A 23,860-nucleotide genomic window follows, 5' to 3' on the forward strand; every position below is an offset into this window, starting at 1 on the left:
GTCGCAGCTCGGGAGCAATTTTCTCCACGCTGATGAATAGAAAATAAAAACCTTAAACAGTTTAAACAGTTGTTAGGATTTATGGTAACTCTAACTTTACCGTTTTTCCGTTAACCTTTCCTTTCAAATCACTTCATCTCTTTGAATTTGAGCAACAGATTTACCTTTTCTTTCAGGCATGGGTGGATTGTTTTTTCAAAAATCCTTTGTTTCTCTTATGTTTCATTGTTTTCAAGACAAGAGGGACCACAACAGCTCAAACCGACACACTCCTCTGGTGTCTCGTTGGCTTTGTGTGGCGTGTGGCGCTACTCACTGTAGACAGGTTAGACTTTTGTTTCTGGCCGTGTGTGTGTCGCTTCAGGTGTGTGTATCAGATGACCTGGCTGTGTTGAGCTGGCGGGAGATTCAAAAAGTTGCCTGCATATGTCGTGTGAGTCACAACATTATGAGGACAGCAACTGGACATAATGTGGGGCACAAAAACGATTGTTATTTTCTATTATTAAGTCATCATTTTCACTTTAGCCTATCCCATCTTCCTGCTAATTACTTAATACATTACCTGTAATGTCTGTGTGTTTTAACTTAAGAGGAAATCAATAATTTATTGCAACAAACTGAATGAGCATGTGTGTGTGTGTGTGTGTGTGTGTGTGTGTGTGTGTGTATACCTGCACTACCCATTGTGTCCTGAGTGGCTGTCGTTTGGCCTGAGGCCTAGCAGATAATGCAGCGTGGATCTATAGCAGCAGCCACATCTGTCTTTGTCCTGCTGCTCTCAGACAAACCTCTGACTGCTGCTGTTAGCACTATTGACCCGATGCCCTCTGCCTGGTGTCTGTCGCAGTCTGTAAAACAGCTGACTGACTGAAGTGCCTCACAGCCGTTCACCCCACATCAATTCTTCCAAACGGTGCATGACGCTCAGTGAATAACTTTTATTCTGAAACGGGGAGATCTGTTTCAGCATGAAGCCAGTTTGACCGTGGGATTACCCCTAATGTGTTATCTGGAATTTACTGTGTGAGTCACCTGTGTTTTCTCCACACCCAAATCTTCCTGTAATGCTCATCACACAATACTGATGTCCACAATCCATGCTTTGATTATCTAAATTTACTGTTTAATTTGGTTTAATTTGTTTAAATAAATGTGTTTCGGTAACACTTGATTGCCCTAATGTGATGGACACTTGAGCAAGCACATAACGGTCAGCAACACATAATCTGACTCCAGACAAAACCAGATCAGATGTTGTAAATCTAAATACTTTCCTCACAAACTTCACTAGAGTTTATTTTGATTCAGTGTACAGTTTTTGAACCACAAACAGAGATGAATAAAGATCTACTTTCTGCATGTCAGAGTTGGAAAATTGTAATCTGTAATCTGTAATTATAACATCACTTATTTTATGTTGCTGTGCATCTGTACAAATTCAGGCTACATTATCATCCCAAAGGTACACTGACACAAATGGAACATGTACATAGAAATTAAAATAATAATAATAAAAAAATGAAATAGTTATGCTAAAAAATTGAGCCCAATTATTCAAGTTAACATGAAATGTCTAAAAGTTGTTCAAGAACAACAAAAAGTTTGTTTTCGTATTTTGATATCATTGTCGGTCAAATTACAAAAAGACACATTATATTTTCAGCGCAACTTAAACCACTTGTTGTCTGCAAAAAGTTTGCAGGGGATGTTCCAGCCAAGTTGCCAGGAGAAAATGTTGGCATTGTACATTTCTGCAAACCAAAAAAATGTTAAATTTGCGCATTTCATACATATCATACATATATATATCATATGAACATTTGTAAAGTGACATAGTATACAAGCTGGCGTTGTTATCTGGATAAGCAGGAAATTGTGGATGGTGTGTCACTAAATGAGACGCCTGCCAAGCAATTCGTAATGTTTGCCTTTCACAATGAATTTGGCTGTGGACTACAGCGAGACATTAGTCCATGTTTTCATTAATTAGTCTGTCCAAATATCAAAGTGCCTCCACACAGTATCCTAATCACACTTACCATATATATACAGTATATGTCCTCTGTCCTTGACACATGGGAGACACAGTAATCCAGTTGTGCATCTTTATAAATTTGAGTTTATCCAGCAGGTACTCAAAGCATTTAGTTTTTTGTTTGCCACCCATGTTTGAGTTTTTTCACCTTTTCATTGAATTTCTCTCTATCATTAAAGTAACACCCCAGACTCTCCACTGTCTTGTCTCGTGTGCTCAGCCCACAGTTTAAGACACCACGCTTCAGACATCCCACACAATGATAAATCACTGGCTTCATCTGCAAGGCACTGCCATGATGGATCATTTGAATCAGTGCAGTGTTACTAATTATCAGTGTAATGGCTGACCCTGCTGAATGTCAACACCCATAATCACATGCTGCTTTTGAGGGGAATGCCAATAGATGAGCCACACGCCTAAATGTTGGGTGCAGATTGCATGCGACCACTATTGACTGTCCGATAGGGAAATGTCTGCAGTGATTGTGAACTGAAGCCTCTGAAATGTCCTCTAGATGGGATGAATAATGGGTTTGTAGTTTAATTCCAATCAGCCAAAAAGAATAAAGCATTGCAAAGGCAATTAAAAAGCTCATTGACTAGATTCATGAACTCCTATAACCATGTATTGTTGTTATCCTGTGGCATCGGCCAAATATTCATTATTTCCACAAGCACGTTTGCCTTCCACTGAAAAATAAGAAATCGTCTTCTCAAATTTCAGTTTTTATTTTATCAGAGAAGTTAGCCAAAATACTAAAAGTATTCACAAGCTAAATATATATCTAAAAGACACAGTGAGTACTTTGTGGTTATTGTTTGTTGCAAATTGTTTTGTTTGGAGAAAAATGGATTAAAAATGATTAGCATTAATTAAGCTCTTCAAATGTCACTGTACATCTGGGCAGTGGTGTGAATAACCAACGTATTTTCATCCATATTTTCAACAATTTGTATGACATCTAATGTCCCACAAATGGCGTTTTCACGTTAAATGTGTAATGTTAAGCTAAAAAATGTTTTGTTTAGGAAAAGAAACACTGAGATGATATACCTTAAAAGGACTCAAAGTTCACCTGGTTTCACTCAGGACATGAACACCTGTCTACTGAGGGAAAGTCCTGTGTTTGTTTGACCTAAGCATCACCCTTACTGGTCTCCCACAACAAATTTTTACTCTTTATACTACTTTCTTCTTTTTTTCTGTCAGCACATTTATCATGTGATTGTCGCCTTCCTGATAATGTGGATTATATGCTTATTCTGGTGAATTACTTTTTGTAATGATATTCAAACAGTGTATGAGAACAGCCTAGCTCATAGCTCATATCAAAGCTTATCAAAGTTCAGCTCAATGCAAAAGCACAATTTTATTTTATTGATTGTAACTTCACTAAAATTTTATTTTCTCTCTGATTTAGTATGAGTCCTGACGATTGGCCTTTATCTCTCTTTCCCTCCATCTGTACTTGCCATGGTGCTCTCTCCTTCCCCCCTCGTGTCCCCTGTGGAGTCTTGTCACCAGGTTGTCACAGCCGGCCTGAAAACACAACACGGCGTCGTCTCATCGATCAATAAATGAAGACGAGATGAACGAGGTCAGCGAGAGAGAGAGAAGATGGATGAAGAGCGGTCGCATCTCGTTTGTTCTCCTGTTCACTCTCTGGTCTGCATTACCTGGATCACAGAGCACACACTCCCTGTGGGGCACGCACACACACACACACACACACACACACACACACACACACACACACACACACACACACACTCCCAAACACACACACACACAAAGCGGAATACACACACATGCACTAACACAGAGACACATTTACATACACAGTGGTACAACAGGGCAAACAATCAATTTACACCACTTAGTTGGTCATTTGGAGTTCATCATTTGGTTTTTATCTTTACTCTGTATTGATTCCACACAGAGAGGAAGACAGAGAGTGATTACAAAGACAAAGAAGAAGAAGAAAGACTCAGTGGGGCTTTTGTCAGATTATATGTAAAGTGTCCAGTTTTTCCAAGGGGTGTGAACACAAAAATATGTTCATTCAAATAACATTCAGGTCACTTTCACACTGATACAAATGGCTGAAAACTGTTTTTATTTTGTGTAACTCTTGTATTATATCTGAGGCCAAATTGCAACATGAACAGGTTTGGGTTTTTTTAGACGTAACCTTTTCTATGTGTTTCGACTTTTCATCTACACACAAATTGCATTTTAGATCACTGAAAACATATGATTTGTAAAACTCCCTTCAAGGGTAAAGATATTCAGAAATGTCATTTTCAGTGTAAATGTCTGGACAACAAAAATAGATTTTTGGCTTAAGATTTCAGAGTGTGTGTGGTTAAGGTTTGTGAAGTGTCACAAAATTCATGCAATGGCAGACCAGAGTAATACTGGCTCTAGCCCTGCATTCATGTAGCTTTGATTGATTGAGAGTGTGCCGTGAGGCAGTGCAATCAGCTCACATTGACTCCACCTGGTTTGAGGCTACAAATGAGTCTGTGTGAAGTTGGCTGTGAGCACACTGCACTGATGACAGCCTGTTGCTTAAATGTTTGTTCTTCAGAGATTATAAGCTTTACAGATTTCTAGGTCAAAGATTTATTCATACATGGTCATTTTGGGCAGGCACCTTTTTGCTGAAAAATATTACTTACTTGAACTTGCAACATCAAATTTGTTAAACAAATTACTCTAGACATTAAAAAGTACAAAGTTAATGAGAAATCTTGATGCACCTCATTAGGTGTCAGGCTGGATTTATATGCAGAGGCTTGCAGAGGAGTCCTCAATGTGCCATGTGGCACACCAAGAATGAACTGCCACACAAACATATCAGAGTGACTCCTGTGCATGTTTGCCTCTATAGCTTTAAAGTGCCAAAATAAAAATCCAGACACCCTCATATCTTGCCCCTGGGACCTGAACCCTCTCAAAACCCATAAAAACAATTACAAGCATTGAAACATCATCATTATCAAGAAAAGAATATTTTCAGTTTTCAGATCCCAACTTAAAATCATTTTGTTGTGCTAAAATAAAATAGATTTGAACAACTGAACAATGCAATTGGTGTGATAAATGATTCTGCCATCACCATATATGTTTAATTATGTTCTTTCACATTATTTTTTTCCATTGTACTGCATGCAGTGTTTTGTTTGTTCTACAATTTAGCAGTCACAAATGAAAATAAATCACACTGTTTTTTAAGGAGTTAAAGCCATTGGTTAATAACCTCACATATATCCACATTTATTCATTTATTTATTTACATGTTTCTATTTTACTGCACTTGGTGTTTTGTGACCAAAATCTTAATGTGCAGTTTTCTCTCACTTCACAACTTTTGGCATCAGTTCTAATCAAACAGGACGACCTGAGATGATCAGATCAGATTATCAGCGACGATACTTAACAAACCCTGATCCTCAGTGTGGCTTCTGCCAAACAAACACAAGTGTAGACAAGGTTTGTGTTATGTGCATGTAACCCAAACATTCAGTTCAAATTTTAGGCATTTGGCTGACACGCTAAGTCACGGTTAAATAATTGAAATCACACAACTGACTTCATTCCCTTGATTGCTTGTGAGCTTATAAATTACATCACATTACAAACACTGGTATGATACTATAAAACATACAAATGTAACATATTTGTGGTTTGCAGTAATGCATTATGACACAATTCTCTCCTACGATTCTGCTGCTGCTGCACCTTTTTTTGGGTACTCATTTCAAGAAGTTTGGAGCTTTTCTCTACCATAGACTGTCCTTAATACAATGGTAGTTCACAGCAAACAGACAACAGCCTGACAGTTAATAAATAATTTATTTATAATTTTGAAATGGGGGGCTGGCAGAGAAGCATGCGGGTGGTGTTGTATATGCAACTGTTACCTGATCAACAAGCTGATATGAATAATCCTCTCTTTGGCCTCTCTTTGTTTTTCTCTGCTGGCAGCAGCAGGTGAATGACGGGCAGAGAATAAGCCTGGGGCCAGTAAAGAGGGTAGTAAAGGTAATTTAGACTTTAAAGTATTTCTGTACAATCTTTACAATCCTTGTTCCATGCAAAAACACATTCCACTCAGTGTAGGCTAACGTGAAAGGAGTAAAGGTGCATCTCTTTAAAAGTCTGGAAAAAAATACATTAGTGCATTAGTTTAACACATGCAGACATATAATATCTACTCTTTTCTAGGTCCTTAAACATCTGACCAAACGTCTACACCTCACAACAAATTGATACACTTTACATACATACTGTATCATACTGTACAAATGCGGCTGGTCTGGGACCTTATTTCTGCTGACTGCGATGGTGAAGAGGTACTCAGGTGTGGTGTGGTCATGTCAGGACTGCAGGGTGGAGGCTTACCTGGCACAGCCTGAGCCCACAACGATGAACCCACTTAAAGTTGCCTTCACTGGAACTCAGCTTAGACAGAAAACTGAAGATGTTATCACATAATGACAGTTATGTAAATATAGAAGCTGCATTAAAGATAAGACTCATCAAGATGTTTCTGATGATCTTTAGCTGCCTGGGATGAGTCACTATATTTATTTTTATTGTAACTATATTTTGTTTATGGCAGTTATCTATGTTCAGATCAGTTCAGTTTCATCTGTTATTATCAGACACTGATCTTTGCATGCATCTGTACAGGTGCATATGAGAGGGAACATCTGTCCTAACCATTGGCACCAATTTGGGGTTTAGTGTTCATTCTAAGGGGCTTAGACATGTGGAAAGGAGGATAAAAACCTGCATCCCTGAGATTAACAGACAGAACAATAACCGCAGTGCATTTGTGACACACAGGGCCCTGTAAATGTTGATGCACTGCAAACCCAACGTTCTTTCATGGGTCGATTTGCTGATGACTTCCAAAACATACGACACATCTCATACATTACTACCATAGCATGTTACACACACAACGGCATGCTAGGCTAAGTTGTTGTGAAAAGAAGTCAGCATTGACTTTGGGACATACACACAGGTCTCGTGGACAGAAGTCCTGGGTTTGTTTGGCCCATCCTCCACCACTCCCACCCTTAGAACCTTTTGTGGACATTGTTGTTTTTTACGCTACGGAATATCACCTCCTGCTCTACTCTTGTAATAATTACTATGGATACAACTTTCAAAAAATGTAAGTAAGCATTCATGGGCCTGCCAGCCATTGGCAGTCTTGCATAAGATGTTTGTCATTTGTTGCAGAAGCTATTCTGTCTTGGATCTACATAGTTATATGGCGGCAACACAAAAATACAGATTCACACTTCACAATACATTAACATAACACATCAAAATACTGTAAATAAGACAATAACGGCTGACATACTTCACATAACACAGATAAATGTCATTTTAAGATATCTTCTTTAGCAGTTTAATATATCAGAAACAAGTAGTATCATTGTCTCTGCTTGCCTTCTCTTCATCCTGCCAACTTGTTGTTCTGTCTTGTATTTATGCAAAGCAGTTTTTCCAGCAAGTTCAAATAACCTTGACTGTGAGTCTCTCAACCATCAAAGAAACACACATAATCATGTCATCCATACAAGGGAATAAAAGTCAAGATATCTAAGCCACTGTTGCTTCAAATTTGACTATTTGCTTTCTGATCTGTACCTCTCACAACACTAAATTACCTCCTCAGCCAACATTAATTCTGCACAATAAACTTCATAAAAGCATCATAACCTTTAAATTATGTCAGTTTGGACTGACATAATTGACATTATGTGAAGGTTTCTTGACAAAAAATATCAGGGTGGAATCTTATTTACCAGAGAAGTCTATGATTTTTTTTTTCTATGAGTCAAGAAAGAATAAATTGAGGGTTGAGCCATCTGTCAATCAACTTCTCCTTCTTTCTTTCCCTCCTTTCCCTTCCCTCTCTCTGCAGCAGACAGACTGCATTACAGAAGCCAACATATCACTCCAATTTCTTGCCCTCCACCATCTCTATGTGTGTGTGAGTGTTTGTAGTGTGTAACAGTACAATACATCATTCATGCCATCATCTTTCTTTCATGCCGGAGGGGAGTATGTGTGGCTTGCCGCTCATATGTTTGTTCACACGTGTATATTGAGTGCAGGTTCACAAGGAAGCTGGTTGTATTTGTCTCATCGCCCTAACAAGAAGACCCTGGAGAATCCCGGCAGACCACCGCTCAAGTGACCTTCGATAATCCCCTGTGATTGATACCTCTTACAATTGTGACATCTCCTGCCCTGCGACAACTGACGGCTGAAACTCTGAGTGTACTTCAGTTGGCTGAAACGACGGATGGAGATGACGGGCAAGTCCCTCAGCTCTGCCTCCGTGTCTTCACTCTTATCCAGCGTCCAAACCTCTGACCTTCGAAGGCTCGACCTCCCTCGCATCAGTTTTCTGAATACGCCGGGTCGGTCAAAGGAGTACAACTTTAATATTTAATCTTTTTTTTCACTTTGTGTAATCCACCTACACTTCTACCTGTCCTATTGCCCCAAAGCTATGAGTGACTGTTACATAGCTCTGTATGAAAATGTTACAATGACCCACCACACACACCCTGATGCTGATTGACTGCTTGACATTGTGGGAAGCTTGATGTGCATCTGCCTCCTCAGACTATGAAATAATGATGCTGTGATCCCCCTACGCTTCCCCACTTCTGCCCATCCAGTCCCTGATTTCTCCTCGTCATCTGCCAGAGGTCCCTCGTTCCTGTCCACTTCTTCTCCTCTCTACTTTTCCCGTATTCCCATTTTAAGCTCCTCGTGCTCCATCTCCCCTTTTTGTTCTTGTGTTATTTATTCCATTCCTCCCTGTTTAACTTCATACTCTTACACCTAGCTCATACTAAACTATATAATTATAATATAATGTGTAATAATATAATATAATTACATATTTAAAATGATGCCATGAAATTATTATAATATTTTAAACACCCTTTTTTACTTTTTATTTAAGTTAGTTTTGTTTTGTTTTGTTTTGTTTTGTTTTGTTTTTTGTTGTTTTGTTTACTGTTTTTCAGATAATTTTCTTGTATTTTTACTAATTTCTTGCTAATTTTAGGGTCACTTCCCCCTTTGCTCCTCATTGCCCTCTTACTGTATTATTGAAAGAAATCAAGCCAATTTTCTCAGGTTTTAAAGGGTTAACAACGCAAAACCCATATATTTGACAATGATGAGTGTTAGCAGTAATGAATTGTGTAATGGATCTTGTCATGGAAAAAAAAGATTTAGACACAAGAATCTGAAGAAAGTTTAAGCTAATTTCAACCATTTCGAGGGTCTGAATCTATTTAGGCTCTTTGTGAGATAGAATTTTCCCTCTTTGCATGATGGCCATATTTTGGAAAGCGCCAGACAACGATCCCGTTGGTAAGTAATAGGAAAGGTTTTAATACACTCCTGAAGGGCTAGTGAGATAAATAATTCCCCATTTTCCATTTCAACACGCTCATAAAAGCATGTTGGCGGAGCGATCCACTCTCAGGAATACGACATTAACCCTTTAGGAAGGATGCTTGTATGCTTGAATGAGATTGCAACAAACATATCAAGGCACTGCTGGAAAAATGGACATAAGGGCTGTTTGGTAATGAATTTAAAAGAAAACACAATGAATATGAACAGGAAAATTTGCCCTTGTTGCTGTACAGGTTGGCTGTAAGCCTCTTATGCTTTGCCTATAAGTGTTTGTGTGTGTCTCAGAGGTGTAGTAAAGGCAGGGAGTGGTGGTCTGGGGGAAGGAAAGGCAGACTAATGGATATTATACTAATGGGCGGCAGCAGTACGACTATTCGTGCAATTAGAACAGGAAAGAGAACGAGTGAGGATTGGTGATGATGGACCTGGAGTTACTGCTACCACTCAGACCCCTGAACTAATGAACACAGTGCATACAGACCATCATCTACACTGGACATGTAGTCATTTTTCACTTTAAAAGGTAAAACATTTTAGGAGATCTGCAAAGAGGTTCCAAACAGAGCAGGAAAAAAGAGTTCTGTTATGTTAAAAGTGGAGAGACTTACCTTAGACAGTTTTAGTCCATTAAGTATTTTTTGACTGTAGAAAAGCACAGGCAACTGTAATGATATATATTTATCAGGTGAAGCTGTTAAAGTTTCGGGTTTTTGAGAGAGAGAAAATTTGAGTAAAGCAAGATTAAAGCTGAGGTGGCACAACCAAGTAGCCGCCACCATGATCAAACAAAGCCTTGCCAATTTTCAAAATCACCACAAGGACACATAGAACAAGTAGTGAAATTGGCCACTAGGAGTGAAACAACTAGTGGTAAATCTGTATTTATTTTTTAGCTCTCCTGTAAAGTTGCAGATTTTCCCATTCACTTCAATGCAGTCAATGTGCTGCTTAGTGGCCATGTCTTTTAGAGGGGAACTTCACCAGTTTTACTATCCCGTTATCAAATGCCGAGGCTTCGTCACGCCCCTCGGCGTCTGATAGCGACTTTAACATCTCTGTGTGACGCACTGAAACACATTTCTAAATGTTGTGAAGTGGTCGTGGCTGCTTCATTGGGTTTAGAAACGGCTCATATTGTTGGTTAAAATGAGTACATTTGTGTTGTATAGTGCACTCATGACGTCAGTGTGGGATGACCATACATAAAATACATAAAGCTACATTAAAGCAATGTTGTCTTTTAGTTTCACACGGGACACAAACTGCACATACAGTTAATATTCATGTACGTTAAGTTAATACTCCTGTCAGTGCTCCTGACCAATGCACTGGCAGAAGATCAGGGGTTGGTTCCTGAGTGCTGCATGCAGCAGTAGTGTAGCAGTGCATGTAGAAGTTTCGCTGTACAATATGCATGTGACAATAAAATAATACTTCTCCTTCTTCAATCTCCTGGGTAAAAGTCTTGTTTCAATTGACCCATCCTTCCTCTCTCTCTTCCACTCATCATGGACTTTCTCACTCTATATACTATGTCAGGTTTTGCCACAGATGGACTTACTCTGGAGTTAAAAGTCCGGTGCATCTCTTCTAAAACAGTAGACTTGCCTTTGGCGTAGATATCGCACTCAGAGGGCGTGACAAAGCACTGGTACTGGATGATCTGTGAATGAAAACAGGCCAGATTTTACATATTAAAACCTGTTTACAGGTCTTATTTGTGTATTTTGAATTTATCTATCAAAATCTGTAAAAAAATCAGAACAAGCCACTGTGAAGCACAAAGTAAATAACACCAACCTAACAGTGTTTTGCAAGGTGAAAATTAACCATACATGAGATTTTAGATACGCAGAGGAGGGCGATTTAGATGCATTCAAAGCAGAGCACTGTTGCAACCTCATGAGTCTCTGCAGAAGTTGCTGAACTTTACTTATACTTTTTTTTATTTGGATATATAATGCTGAAAACACAGAAGGTGCTAATCTGTGAGCAGCGAGTCCAGGATTCAGACCACATGATGCGTCAACAGCAGCGCAGTGCTGGGTGGGTTTGGTTAACAGGAGAGGTTTTGACACTCGCACTAACTTTCATTACAGGAACTGAAATGCTGGATGCAATTTTAATGAAGCCTTTTCATAAACCTTTATACTAATGAACCACAGAGTCAGTTAGGACAGTTTATTCACACTGCAGGGCAGAAACACTGAGAGCCATTTTGGAAACATTATATTCTGCTGCAGTCACACCACATGTGGATTATTCTGTCATTATCAGCAGCATTTACACTTCTGTGGTGGATTATCAGATTTGATTAGTTATGAGGCTAAAAATAACAAAAACATTTGTGTGTGTGTGTGTGTGTGTGTGTGTGTGTGTGTGTGTGTAAACCTGTGTAACCTCCCATTTGGGGACAAGACGCCTGGTCCCCCAAAGACAAACTATTACATTTAGGGGTTGAAACTTGGTTTTTGTGTAGGTGTAGGGTTGTGAACCCTCATACTTACATTCAGGCTTGTGTCTTCAGAGCCTGCAGGCACAATGTTAAAAAATATTAGATTTATTTTCCATTGTAATCTGCACCAATTGTTGATAAAATGCTTTCATATTTTCATATAACCTGGCTTTAGCAGTACTGGTGTTGTCTGAATTGTCAGTTGCACCAGTCATGTCGGTGTTGTGTTGAAATCTGTTCCCCCTCAAGTTTCCTTTTTGTTTAAATGTGTAGCACCCCCTTTGGTGGGTCAAGGAACAGCCCATGTTCAGATTTAGGTAGGGGGAAACACATAGACAGTGATATAATCTTACAAACAGCACTTGCTTGCTGGGTGCCGTGAATCTTAGGGTGCCCTGAGACCGTCCACGAGTGTTGTTAACTGCTGCAAGAGCTCATTAGTTTCAGTAAGCTGATCGTTAACCAAAAATTAACATTTTCAATGAATACACTGTTTCAGTGTATTCTTATACAACACTGATAAACACTGAGTAAAGTTTTTGGCCAATAATGAATCTGGATATGGTTTGGTGGGCGGATGCACGGCATTGCGTCTTGTCACCAACGTGCTGGTTTGTTCTTCAAACATGTTTACCATTCTGCCTGTCCAAATTTAGCTAAACAAAATAACAGGTCTTTACCTGTTGATTATTTATAATAAGTGTTATATCTTAACAACTTATTGAATTAAATACTTTTTAAACAGTTTTTAATTATGAACATTATGAAAGGGTTCGTCTATATGTGTCGGCCCTGCGATAGTCTGGCGAACTGTCCAGGGTGTACCCCGCCTTCCACCCGATGACAGCTGGGATTGGCTCCAGCCCCCCGCGACCCTTACGAGGACAAGCGGTTACAGAAAATGACTGACTGACATTATGAAAGGAGAGAATTTTTGTCAGGTCATAAAATACTTAAAAAAAATAAATTAAGAACTTGTTCAACAATATATGACATTAGTTCGAGAGGTAAAAAAACAAAAAAAAAGAAGAAATCAAAATACATTTATAAGTGGATTTTCAACTTTAGTGACAAAAGTCATTTGCAGACAGAGCTCCCCCTCCTTGCTGTGTATTAAGTAATCTCAATCATGTTAAACATGATAAACACACTTTTATTGATAATTTTTGGATGAACTGTGTTGTCTTAAAAGCTCCATATAAATTAAATTTAATTGGCAAAATTAAAAATACTGGTATTAATGCAAAAAGTATAATAAAAGCACCAAACAGCCAAACCAAGTCACCAAAAACCCTCAAGGCATTTCCCTGTGTAAGATTCTCCTGTTAATTTGTTTGATGATGTTTTGATTGGAACAGGTTGTTGAGCTCATTAGTGAGGTGTGTGTGTGTGTGTGTGTGTGTGTGTGTGTGTGTGTGTGTTTGTGTGTGTCTGTATCTGTACATGCTTGTGTCTGGGGTGTTTCTGTGTAAATGCTTGCATCTTAATTACTGGGAGGTGGTATCTTTTCTCCGTCATGTCAGGAGATTTGCCTCCGCTGCTCTCTCAGGGCCCTCCTGTCTGACTCTGTCTTCATTAAGTGAACATCAGGTGCCAATTAGCTCAGAATAACTTGTCCCTAATATAAATATGGCTCTCTGCCAAGTAGAAACTGTGTTTGACTGGCGACCAGGAGACGAGCTTTGACTTCTACTGCCACCTGCTGATGAATTGGGTCTCTTACACATTCAAGTCAGTTTCCCTCCACATGAGCAGCCCACCTCTGCTCTCTGCTGGCAGGTGATTTACATTGAAGCTGATGGTAGCCTAAGGTGATGTTATGGCTGATCATGTCAGCGCTGCCAGACGATGAAACACTTCTTCCACAGCAGCCGGGGAGAAGTGAGTGTGAATGCGGAAGAGCTTCTGTTAGAAACAGAATTAGTTTTCTTGTTTCTTTTAATACTTTAGCAGAGTTGTACAGGTACACGAGGGCAAGAGACATAGTACAAATATTACATATACCTGTTGTCAGATTCACCTACCTGACATGGAGGTGCAGCCTCTGTGCAAACACAGAAGTCTTCAAATCACCATCTTGCCTTTCATCTGCACTGGCGGAGGTGGATTGAGAGAGTGAAGCCGTGTGGAGATCAAACACTTACCTGAATTCACTGAGTGGAGCTCTTTCATCGCAGGAGCTGCTGCTATTTTCTGTTGACAATATAGGAACACAAATGTAATCTGGTCAGATTTCCTCATATTTCTGCAGATGAACCCCTCGCTGGATTATTTATGGAAACTGACGAGAGAGATTTTCTTTAATAGGTGCCAGATTTACCGACCATGTTAGGTTTTATGATAAAATATGTGTAATTGTGGTCATGTCAAGGTCATTTTACTACGTGTTTATGTGTTTGTATGTTTCATTATACATTGTGATTCAACTATGCATCGATAGCGTAAGACTGCAAAAAACTGTCCAGAGGCTGAAACCTTATAATACCTGTAAATTTCTTTTTATCCTTATCTGTTGTTTTCTTGCTTAAATGTGTCTTACTTTACTCACAAAACCTTTTGATCAAGAACATATGGGCTCTTTTAGAGTCATCAATTCATTCCACAGTGTTCATGTGCTGCATCTAAAATTCAAATCCTCTCTTTTGTCAGGATAGGAGCCTCAGCTGAGGTTAAGGTTAAGCTGAGGACACATACACACACACACACACACACACACACACACACACACACAGTAGATTTGGTTTCAGTACAGTATACTTTAAGCAGTGGTCTCTATATAAAGCACCTTTCTTTCTGAATGAGACACATTTAATGTCATTCATTCATGAATTATCTGTAACTGCTTATCCTTTGAGGGTCGCAGGGGGACTGGAGTTGATCCCAGCTGACACTGGGCTGACTCATAGAGATGGACAACCATTTAGAGTCAAACTCACAATGCACACATCCACATGTGAGGGTCCCAACACCATGTGCTACACAAATCACCCAACTGCACACACACACACACACACACACACACACACACACACACTCAAAGATCTCACAGTGTGGCTGTGTCACATTTGTATTTGTACTGCATTTGCGCTCCTTGCCGACATCAACATGTGAACATTCTCCACGTGTTGCAGTGTATCCATGCGCTGTAAAAAGAAACAGTTTTAACTTACAAAGCTAGTGTCTGGGCTGCCTTAAAATTTTGTGATGACTGAATCTGAGAAGACAAGTTGGGGTAATTTTAAAATGATTCAATTTGTCCTCTCAAATGTAGTCAACTTAAAATTTTAGGGCAGCATAGCCACAAACTTTTTTTTAAAAAGTTAATACAAATAGTTTCTTTTACAGTGTATTTAAAGAGTTACCTCAGGAGTCACACCCCAGAAGGTTAGAAATAAAGGTAAATATTTTTGATTGATTTTTCTTCTCCAAGGCAACCACTGGTTTCTGTTGATGTCAGCACGATGTGTAAGTTAAACTTGTGTAGACTAGAATCTGTGCAATCCTTGACGTAATACACCACGGAGAAGTTGCAGTCCATATATATGTGTGTGTGTGTGTGTGTGTGTGCGTGTGTGAGTGAGTGTGTAGTCTGTTTGTTAAATTACTTAAACATGTGTCGAGGATTAAACAATGCGAGTCCTCCAGAGCGGTGCATTTAAGAACACTAAGTGGAGTAACAAAAGTCATCTGCCAAAGAAAAATTACATTACAAGCAAACATGGAGACAAATTCTAATTAAGTAGATTCCCTTTTTCATCAGTCAAACACTCTGAAAGTAGTTTTTCCCAGAAGACTGAAATGAACTGAACCTGATCACCTTGAAAGGTAAGACATCAATTAAAAAACGTAAACCTTGAAAAACACGGCTATAGTGAGCACATCCACAGAGACACACTTCACTCGCCTCTCACCCTCCACACACTCCTCTCTTCTGAAGCCCCTTTGACCTGCACCAGCACTGTACTCTCATCACCCCACCCAACCTGCCCTCACCAGGCCAGAACCAAACGCACCCCCACGAGAGCCGCCTAGAAGTGGGAAGCACAGTGTGTGTGTGTGTGTGTGTGTGTGTGTCTGTGTGTCTGTGTGTGTGTCCCAGAGGTGTAGGGGATTAGCTGAGGTCTCTCTGGAGGGGTCATTAGACAGCTATGATTATCTCTGATCCCTCAGACTCAAACACACACTCACAAACACACACACAAACACATTTACACACTCACACATTCATTGATCTATCTTGGTCTACTTACATCTGGAAACCTTGTTGCAGGAGAAAATCTGATACCTTATCACCTCAACCTGGAAAGAGCGTGTGTGTGTGTATGTGTGTTTGTATGTTTGTGCGTGTGTGCATGCGTGTGTGCATGCGTGTGTGCGTGCGTGGGTGCGTACATACGTGTGTGTTGAGATCATCAATTTGCATTACAGGTGCTTAACAGGGATGACAATATAGAATAAACAGACCAACCCAGGCTGATGTCATAATACAACGTCAGTGTGTGTGTGTGTGTGTGTGTGTGCGCGTGTGTGTGTGTGTGTGTGTGTGTGTGTGTGTGTGTGTGTGTGTGTGTGTGTGTGTGAGAGTGTGCGCAGGTAGCCACATGGGTAACTGTGGAAACAACTATGCAGGCAGGTAGCTACACACATTTCAAGCACACCCACAAACACAGTGTATTGCTTTCTTCACACGTAACTTTCCATTTTACGTTGCATATGAACGTCAAATGACTCATCTGTAGCAGGTTGGATGAGTTTAAGTTGTTCCATTCAAATTTTTTCTAGTTTTATCCAGTGATTCCAGACAACGTTGGTGTTCTTTTTTGACATATCTGTATTTGAGAATCCTGCTTCCATCTTGCAACATTGGAAGTGAATGATTTTTTTTTCTTGTGGTGCTCAATTCATTGAGAAAAAAAAGTAATGTTTCTTATCAGAAATAGTGTCCCCAAAGCAACTCACCGGAACTACTGTCACCCCAAGAAATAGTCCATAATTTACATTATTATTCCCATCAATTTATGAATCATCCTCTTGTCAAATTTGCATTTTCCTACTGGAATCAAAACGTGTGTCTCACTGTTTTGTGTTTCAGTTGTTTTATGGCTTTACAGTATTTCTGCAAAAGTGGAAGCCTGTCCTTAAAACAAATGCATTATTGTGTCCAGCAGAGGGAGGTGTGAGCCATGCATGGGAGATGAGCGAGTCACTGAACCTCAGTCAAAACCCACAGGGTGTGATCAGACATGACAAGCAAATGTGGCTGTAATGTATTTTTTTCAAAGTTGATTGAGCACCTACCAGTGCAAATTCCATCTTACAGGCAGATTTAATTTCCAGGTCATCATTTTCAAGCCATTGTGATTCACTTGCTTACTTTTTTCCTCCTTGGTCTCTTCCAATGCATAGAGCGAAAGGGGAAAATGCATAGACTGTTAACAGAATGGACATAGAGCCCGAAACCTGTAAACATGTTTATTTTTGCTGTAAAGGTGGGCATGTTAACATTGGGATTGACTCGCTCCTGGAGCCAGCCACAAGTGGTCATTTGAGGAACTGCAGTTTTTGGCACTTACACATTGGCTTCATTTTTCAGCCCGGGACCTTGCCCCTTTGAAAAAATGTGAATTGGTTGGTTTGGTTTTCCCAAACATGCCCTAAGATTATTAGCTGCATTAATAACCTGAGTGAAATGTATGTATATCAATCACTTCAAATAACAGCTCCTCAGTCAAGATGCTGTTGTGACATAGAAACTTGATGTTGCTCAACATTTTTCTATTTCCGTTCCACGGCTGACAAAGTTTGATGTTAGTCAGAAAGTCATGATTCACCTTTGAAGAGCTGTGATTTTGTGATCATGATCATCTTTACCACCCTCATTTGGAATGACTACAGTTACGCACTTATACGATGGTTCACATTCACCTCATGCTTATGGGATAATGTGTTTTTGTAAAAGTCCATTTCCACAATAAGAGGTTTCCTGGCACAGATCAGACGAAGGAAAAACAAAGAAATTTTAATGTCAGAAAACAGCATTTTCAATATTTATCCCTTTAGTTGAAGGTGTATGTCATAACTTTTGTCAAACTAACTTTTTCATATTCAGTGAAAGATCATGTCCTCCTACCTCCTCCTTGTGCTTCTAATGGCATTACAAGAATCTTATGCACCGAAACAAAAATAATCAAACCTGAAGAGTTTCTAATGCAGCTGTCAATTATGTCAATCACTGCTTGTAAACTGCGCTCAAGATGTAGAAAGTAGGTCGCGTTATATAAACATGAATCAAGATTCTATTACGGCATTGCCTATTTCTCATAAAAAATATCTTTAGAAACATATTTTAGCTGTTAAATGAGAAAGTTTGTGATCCTGCCACAATGTTGAAAACAGTCAAGCTGAAACAAAGCACCAGCCAGCACTTTTAGTCAACTCATGTGACATCACTTGAGGTGATTTGTTAGATTTTATGCAGCTCATGTAGCCACAAAGGGCTTTTTTTTTTTACAACTTTTTTTTCACTTATGTAGTAAAACTTTGGTTTTTAAATTAATGCACTTCTCCTTTAAGGTAACAGTTATGACTAAGTCAGGGTGGGGTGTCGATGTATAGTATTTATAGTTAATGTAAGGGTTAGACTCTTGGGAACAAATGCAAGAGTGTGTGTGTGTGTGTGTGTGTGTGTGTGTGTGTGTTTGTGTTTGTGTGCACACGCATTGGTATGATGGAGAAAGAGTGTATAGATGTAAACGTCAGTGTTTGGACAGTCAGTTAGCTCTAGTGTCCATCCATCACAGTGTCATACAGTAACTGTCAGAATGAACCTGGTCAAAGGTTGCACTGTATAGGAGCTTTTGTTGCTTTAATCTCAGAGAAAACAAACTAAATTGAGTAATGACAAAGCAAACTGCCCACGCATACCCTCTCTTTCTCCCTGTTTATCTCTCTTTTACTCATCTGTATCAATCAAAGTACTGTTTCAAAAAAAAATATCATCCTCTATGGATTCAAAAAAGTTGAAAAAGGCTCAAATTTTGCTGTTTTGTTGGACAACATAGCCAGCATACACTCTTGGCACACACTCCTGGTTTCCACCCTTTCCAAGGAAATTCATTTATCCCGCACTGCCTTTCATCTTCTCATCAGTAACTGCAGCAACACGTTAACCGCATTTCAAAATGCCTAAATGGAGTTTCGGCATTTCCGCTGGATGCATCACACCATGCCAACTCTGGCTAACAACTGAAAAATCTTTACTTTGTCAACACATCTCTATACTTAATGTCAGTGACTGTGGTCAGTTAGGTTGCCACAGATTGCCAGATAACACTGCATTTTACTTTATATGTTTGATTTTGTTTGGAAATTGGCCTAATTAAGCTCTTTAGGTATAATCAGTCATTGCTCTGTGCACCTGCAAAATGTTTTCACATCATTCATCATGTGCTTTTCCCACTGGTCAGAGTTTAGATTTGTTTGTGGACACCATATGGAGCAGACTGGCTTCCATAATCAATCACAGTAATTTCAGCCAAATTAAAATTAGAATGTGTGTTTTGAAACTCCACCGTATACTTTCTAGTATACTTACTGCTAGATTGAAACATCAAACCTTCAAATATTTTCTCTACAGTTTTCTATTGTATGCATCTATGCATTTAAATCTACAGATGGAGGAGGTACTAATCTATTGAGTCCACCGTTTTGCACCACCATGTTGCCACAGTGACCCAGAATGGGCAAACCATAGACTTCATGTTTTCACATTTTCACCGCTGCAGTTAGCAGCCCCTCCACAGCAAACCAAAGAGCATCATAAAACCAGTTACTTTTAACGTGAAACAGTGTTTTCACCAATTTAAATCACTGGGTCAATTTCTTTTGGAGAGGATGAGATTTAAGTGAATAACTCGCAAAACTTGGAGCTCAACTTTTCAGAAAAATAGAGCAAACATGGGCAGGTTACCGGATCATGGCCCATCTGCGACAAACTGAACAGCATCAGAGAAACAGCTCTCAGTAAAAACCTACTAAACTATGAATACTGAGGGAATCCTGACAGGGAGATTACTGTTGGCACACATGAAAAGTTAAAATTGGTTGTGATCTGTAAATCCTCACAGTCAGATACCACTAATTGTACACACTGCTCCTTTTAAAGGCTAAATCGTCTGTATGAAGCAAAGTGGTGGCCAATTCATTTATACTGATGTTAGGTGATAAACAGCGGCCTTGTCTCACACCATGTTCCTCACGTTCTCCTCTGTCTGTCTTGGTCCTTCATTTCCCCCAATTCAGACCTTTACAATGTGCATTGTGTGCCGGCACGTGTGAGCACGTTACTGAGTCTGAGTCAGCGTGCTTTGAAAACTGGGCACACGTCAGTGATGAAGTCACTCCGCCACCCACTAAACAGACGTAAAAAAATGTGTCGTGACGAAGAACAAGGGTGAATGGAAAACTCCTCTCTGACAGCCTGCAATAGTGAACCTCTGGTTGCACAGCAGCCGCTGAAACCCAAAACTTTAATGCTCCCAATTAGTGCTTGAAAGACGGTTATTCACACAGTGTGATGTCTGAAATATGAGAACAGTCTGAACTTTTCCAAACCAAATAAAAACCACAAAAACCACCACAGTTTATATCCGTCATACTATGTCCTAAGAGTGTAAACCTGTCAATTCCAAAGAAAATAGTTCTAGTATAGTGTCGCTATACTAGAACTATAGTGTTAACTCGGATACGCTTGTACTGTAGCAGTTGAAAATCTCCCAAGGGTAAAATCTAACTATTTACTATTTTTACTTTTTTTATGTTTACATACCCTTATCTTGAAGCTTTGGAGCTCCCATTTTTAATAATTTCACTCCCTGATAAGAGGATTAGTAATTGGTAACTGATTCTATAAAGACAAATAATAGCCTATTCTTCCTTGAAACACAATGTTTTTATCTCATCAAATCTAGTGATTAGCATTAAATCAGTAAAACTATATTTAGAAGGAAGGAAAGAAAAGAAAGCAGAGCAGGCAGATGTGTGACAATATAAAAACCAGGACACACACAAGACACAGAATATGGTATTGGTGGTACAAAAATCTGTCATCCTACAGCATTCTACCATTAAATTCATGGCCTTGAAATTGCTGCTTTTGTTGAGACATAACAATGCAGAGAAAAATGGGAATAACTGAATACTGGAATCATTTATTTATTTATTCTGAAAATTATACACATAGTCTTTGATCTCTTATATTTCTTTTTTTCAAGACATTGGCAAGAGTCATCATACAACCTCAAATGAGGGAAATGATTTTCATCTGTTATTCATGCATCTGTGCATCTCAGCTTGATTGCTCTGCCTTAAACTGGGAGAGAAATGAGTGTGGCTGCTTGCTGGCAGAAACTATTAAATCAGCGAAAAAAGAGATATGAAGTCGAATGGAGTTGTTTTGGTGAAAAGAGCAGAAACTGATCCATCAGGTAAACATGATTTGTCCTTATCTGTCAGCCAAACAAGATATGAGTTTGAAGACAAGCCACGAAACAACCACAGAATGCTCTACAGCACAAAGGGACACATCAAGATGAGATGAAAAAAACAACCCAGGTGCAAGCCAGCAAACATTTAATGCCTCCCATTAAGCTGAACTTTACTCGCATCCATTCTGTGACGACAAACTAATTCTAAATGAATTAAAAAATAACACCATAAAAGTGGCGATGTCATTCTTTTTCACCTCTAAATCACTTGTAGTGAGCAGGAACAGTCTGTCCCAACAAACACTGATAGATGACTGTTTTGTGCCAAACCGCTCAGTGTGTCGTGCTGCAACCAGTCCCAAAGTGTGTGAAGTATTTGTTCTTGAAGCAGTTTGGCAAGCAATGAAATGGCAGCAGGAAAAGCCATGAAAGGAGAGTTTGGTTAAAATGTTACCTTCAACCACCAAAATGTCTCCTGTGCCCTGCATATATGTATATTAAAACATCTCCTGCAATTTGTTGCTCTTCAAACATTGATGTATTTGTGCTGTGGCACTATTCTTGCCATACAATTTGTCATAATCCACAGTAATCTGCATATCAGAGAAGGTGCTATTGTCCTCTTGCTCAGCCTGTTTAACCTAAGAATGTTGGCTTGGTGTCTTTCACAAACATGGAAAGAAGGCAATAAGCGACTTAAGAAAAAATTAACCAAAAAATAGCAAGAAAGTAGTAAAAAGTACCAGAAAATTACCAACAAAACCAAAAAATGCTGATTCTTATATTCAGGTTATTATACATTAAAGATAACACTAGCTATAACATCTTTATACAAGTACAGATGTTTTTCTTTACAGTCTTTTTTTTTAGTTTTTCACAAAGCTTTTTGCTGCACATCTGATGAATTCACCACCTGTATTTCAGCTCTTTAAGAACATGTGATAAACTGACACAGATTCAAATCTGATTGCAGACACTTCACTGGAATCCACTCGTTGCCCAACAGCTATTGTACTCATCACGGTTTGGTTGTGATTGCCAAAACACACAACAACAGTTTGATAATTTGATTTATTACCTGAGTTTGTTCTTAAACCAATCGAGCTTCTTCAGTGAAGCCTGGAATAACGCTTGTGACGCAGAGGGATAATGCACTCTGCTTTCTGCTGATGCTGCATGCTCAATTGATTTGCTCCCTTCTCGCATTTGTCCAAACATGTAGCTGCATTGTCTCTGTTCTTCCCCAAGGCGGCTGCTACATTTACATGCAAATAATATTTCAATTATAGGTTATTATTATAGAAACACGCAATACTTAGGTGTTTACATGGTTTGTTTATAGTACTGTTGCTTTAATCATCCTGTTTCCATGCTGTTAGACAGAATGACATGAATGACTGAACACCCTCTATTTAACTTGACGTCAGTTTCCCTCCAGTGATCAACCTCGACCTGAATTTTATGTTCCAATATGATTATTGTACAGTTGGGATTTTTTTTGTCCCTGAATGACTTTCCATCCACCACCAAACTTCATCAGTCCAATCCAGTTTCATATTTTGACTTCATGCTCTGTGAATTAGAAAGATCCCATCAACCTTAGATAAACTCTACCAGTTCCTTAATACAGTCATAGTTTTAGGAAGGCACCTTTCCAAATACTTTAATGCTTAATTGTTTTTTTCAACTTAGATCACTTTTGTACGGATTGCACCAATATGCCTTTTGGTATTACTTTGTAATCTTCAACTGGAAACAGCTATAAAGTATAACAGACTTTTCTGGTTTTCAAAAGGTTTCATTACACCTGTGGTTAATCCTGCAATCTTATAAATTAAAGTTAAAAAAAGACTTAAGATGTCCTTTGTGTTGCAGCAAAAATATCCTCCTGTTTATTTAATGCATCTCTGTTCATTGCTCTGACCTACATGTGTCTGTCAGCAGGTTCAGGGAGTCTGGTGTCCGTTCCACAGTCAACCAGGCATAACGTATTATCTCACTCATTATTCATGGCTGTTAATTTATCATACAGCAACACTGCTGTAGGTAATCGGCTTGCAAGACATATGATGTGTCACCTGCTATGGTCTTAAAGGCAATCCACACCGCCAGCTTTTTTAAAGCAGTTTTAGAGCCTTTCACTCGTTCATCTCACTTAACAGTGCCATCAGAGATACGACAATCTTTGCAACATCCAACTAACTTAACTTAGTTCAGCTCAATTACACTGAGACTGCGTTTCAGGCACGGCTACTTTGAAAATGCCTTTATAGAGTATAGAGTATGGCAGGCAAAACAGTGTGGTGCATGTGGAACCAGGCTATCGTGAAAAAATCACACAGAAACTGCTCATCAAGTTTCATGTATGCAGACTGTAGGATAACATCCCCTACTGAATCACAGGCAACGTAT

General features: G+C 39.2%; 1 long non-coding RNA gene across 1 annotated transcript; it reads left to right on the plus strand.

Moving 5' to 3' along the window:
• The first annotated feature begins 5,969 nt into the window (after positions 1–5,969).
• On the plus strand, positions 5,970–9,024 carry LOC148187214 (uncharacterized). Its single transcript, XR_015778959.1, has 3 exons — positions 5,970–6,088; positions 7,989–8,057; positions 8,182–9,024. It is a non-coding gene; the product is annotated as an uncharacterized LOC148187214 (long non-coding RNA).
• Positions 9,025–23,860: the final 14,836 nt, after the last annotated feature.

This window comes from Plectropomus leopardus, chromosome 15 (assembly GCF_026936395.1).
Source record: "Plectropomus leopardus strain MGB_pleo_1.0 chromosome 15, ASM2693639v1, whole genome shotgun sequence".
In the NCBI taxonomy this organism is placed as follows: domain Eukaryota; kingdom Metazoa; phylum Chordata; class Actinopteri; order Perciformes; family Serranidae; genus Plectropomus; species Plectropomus leopardus.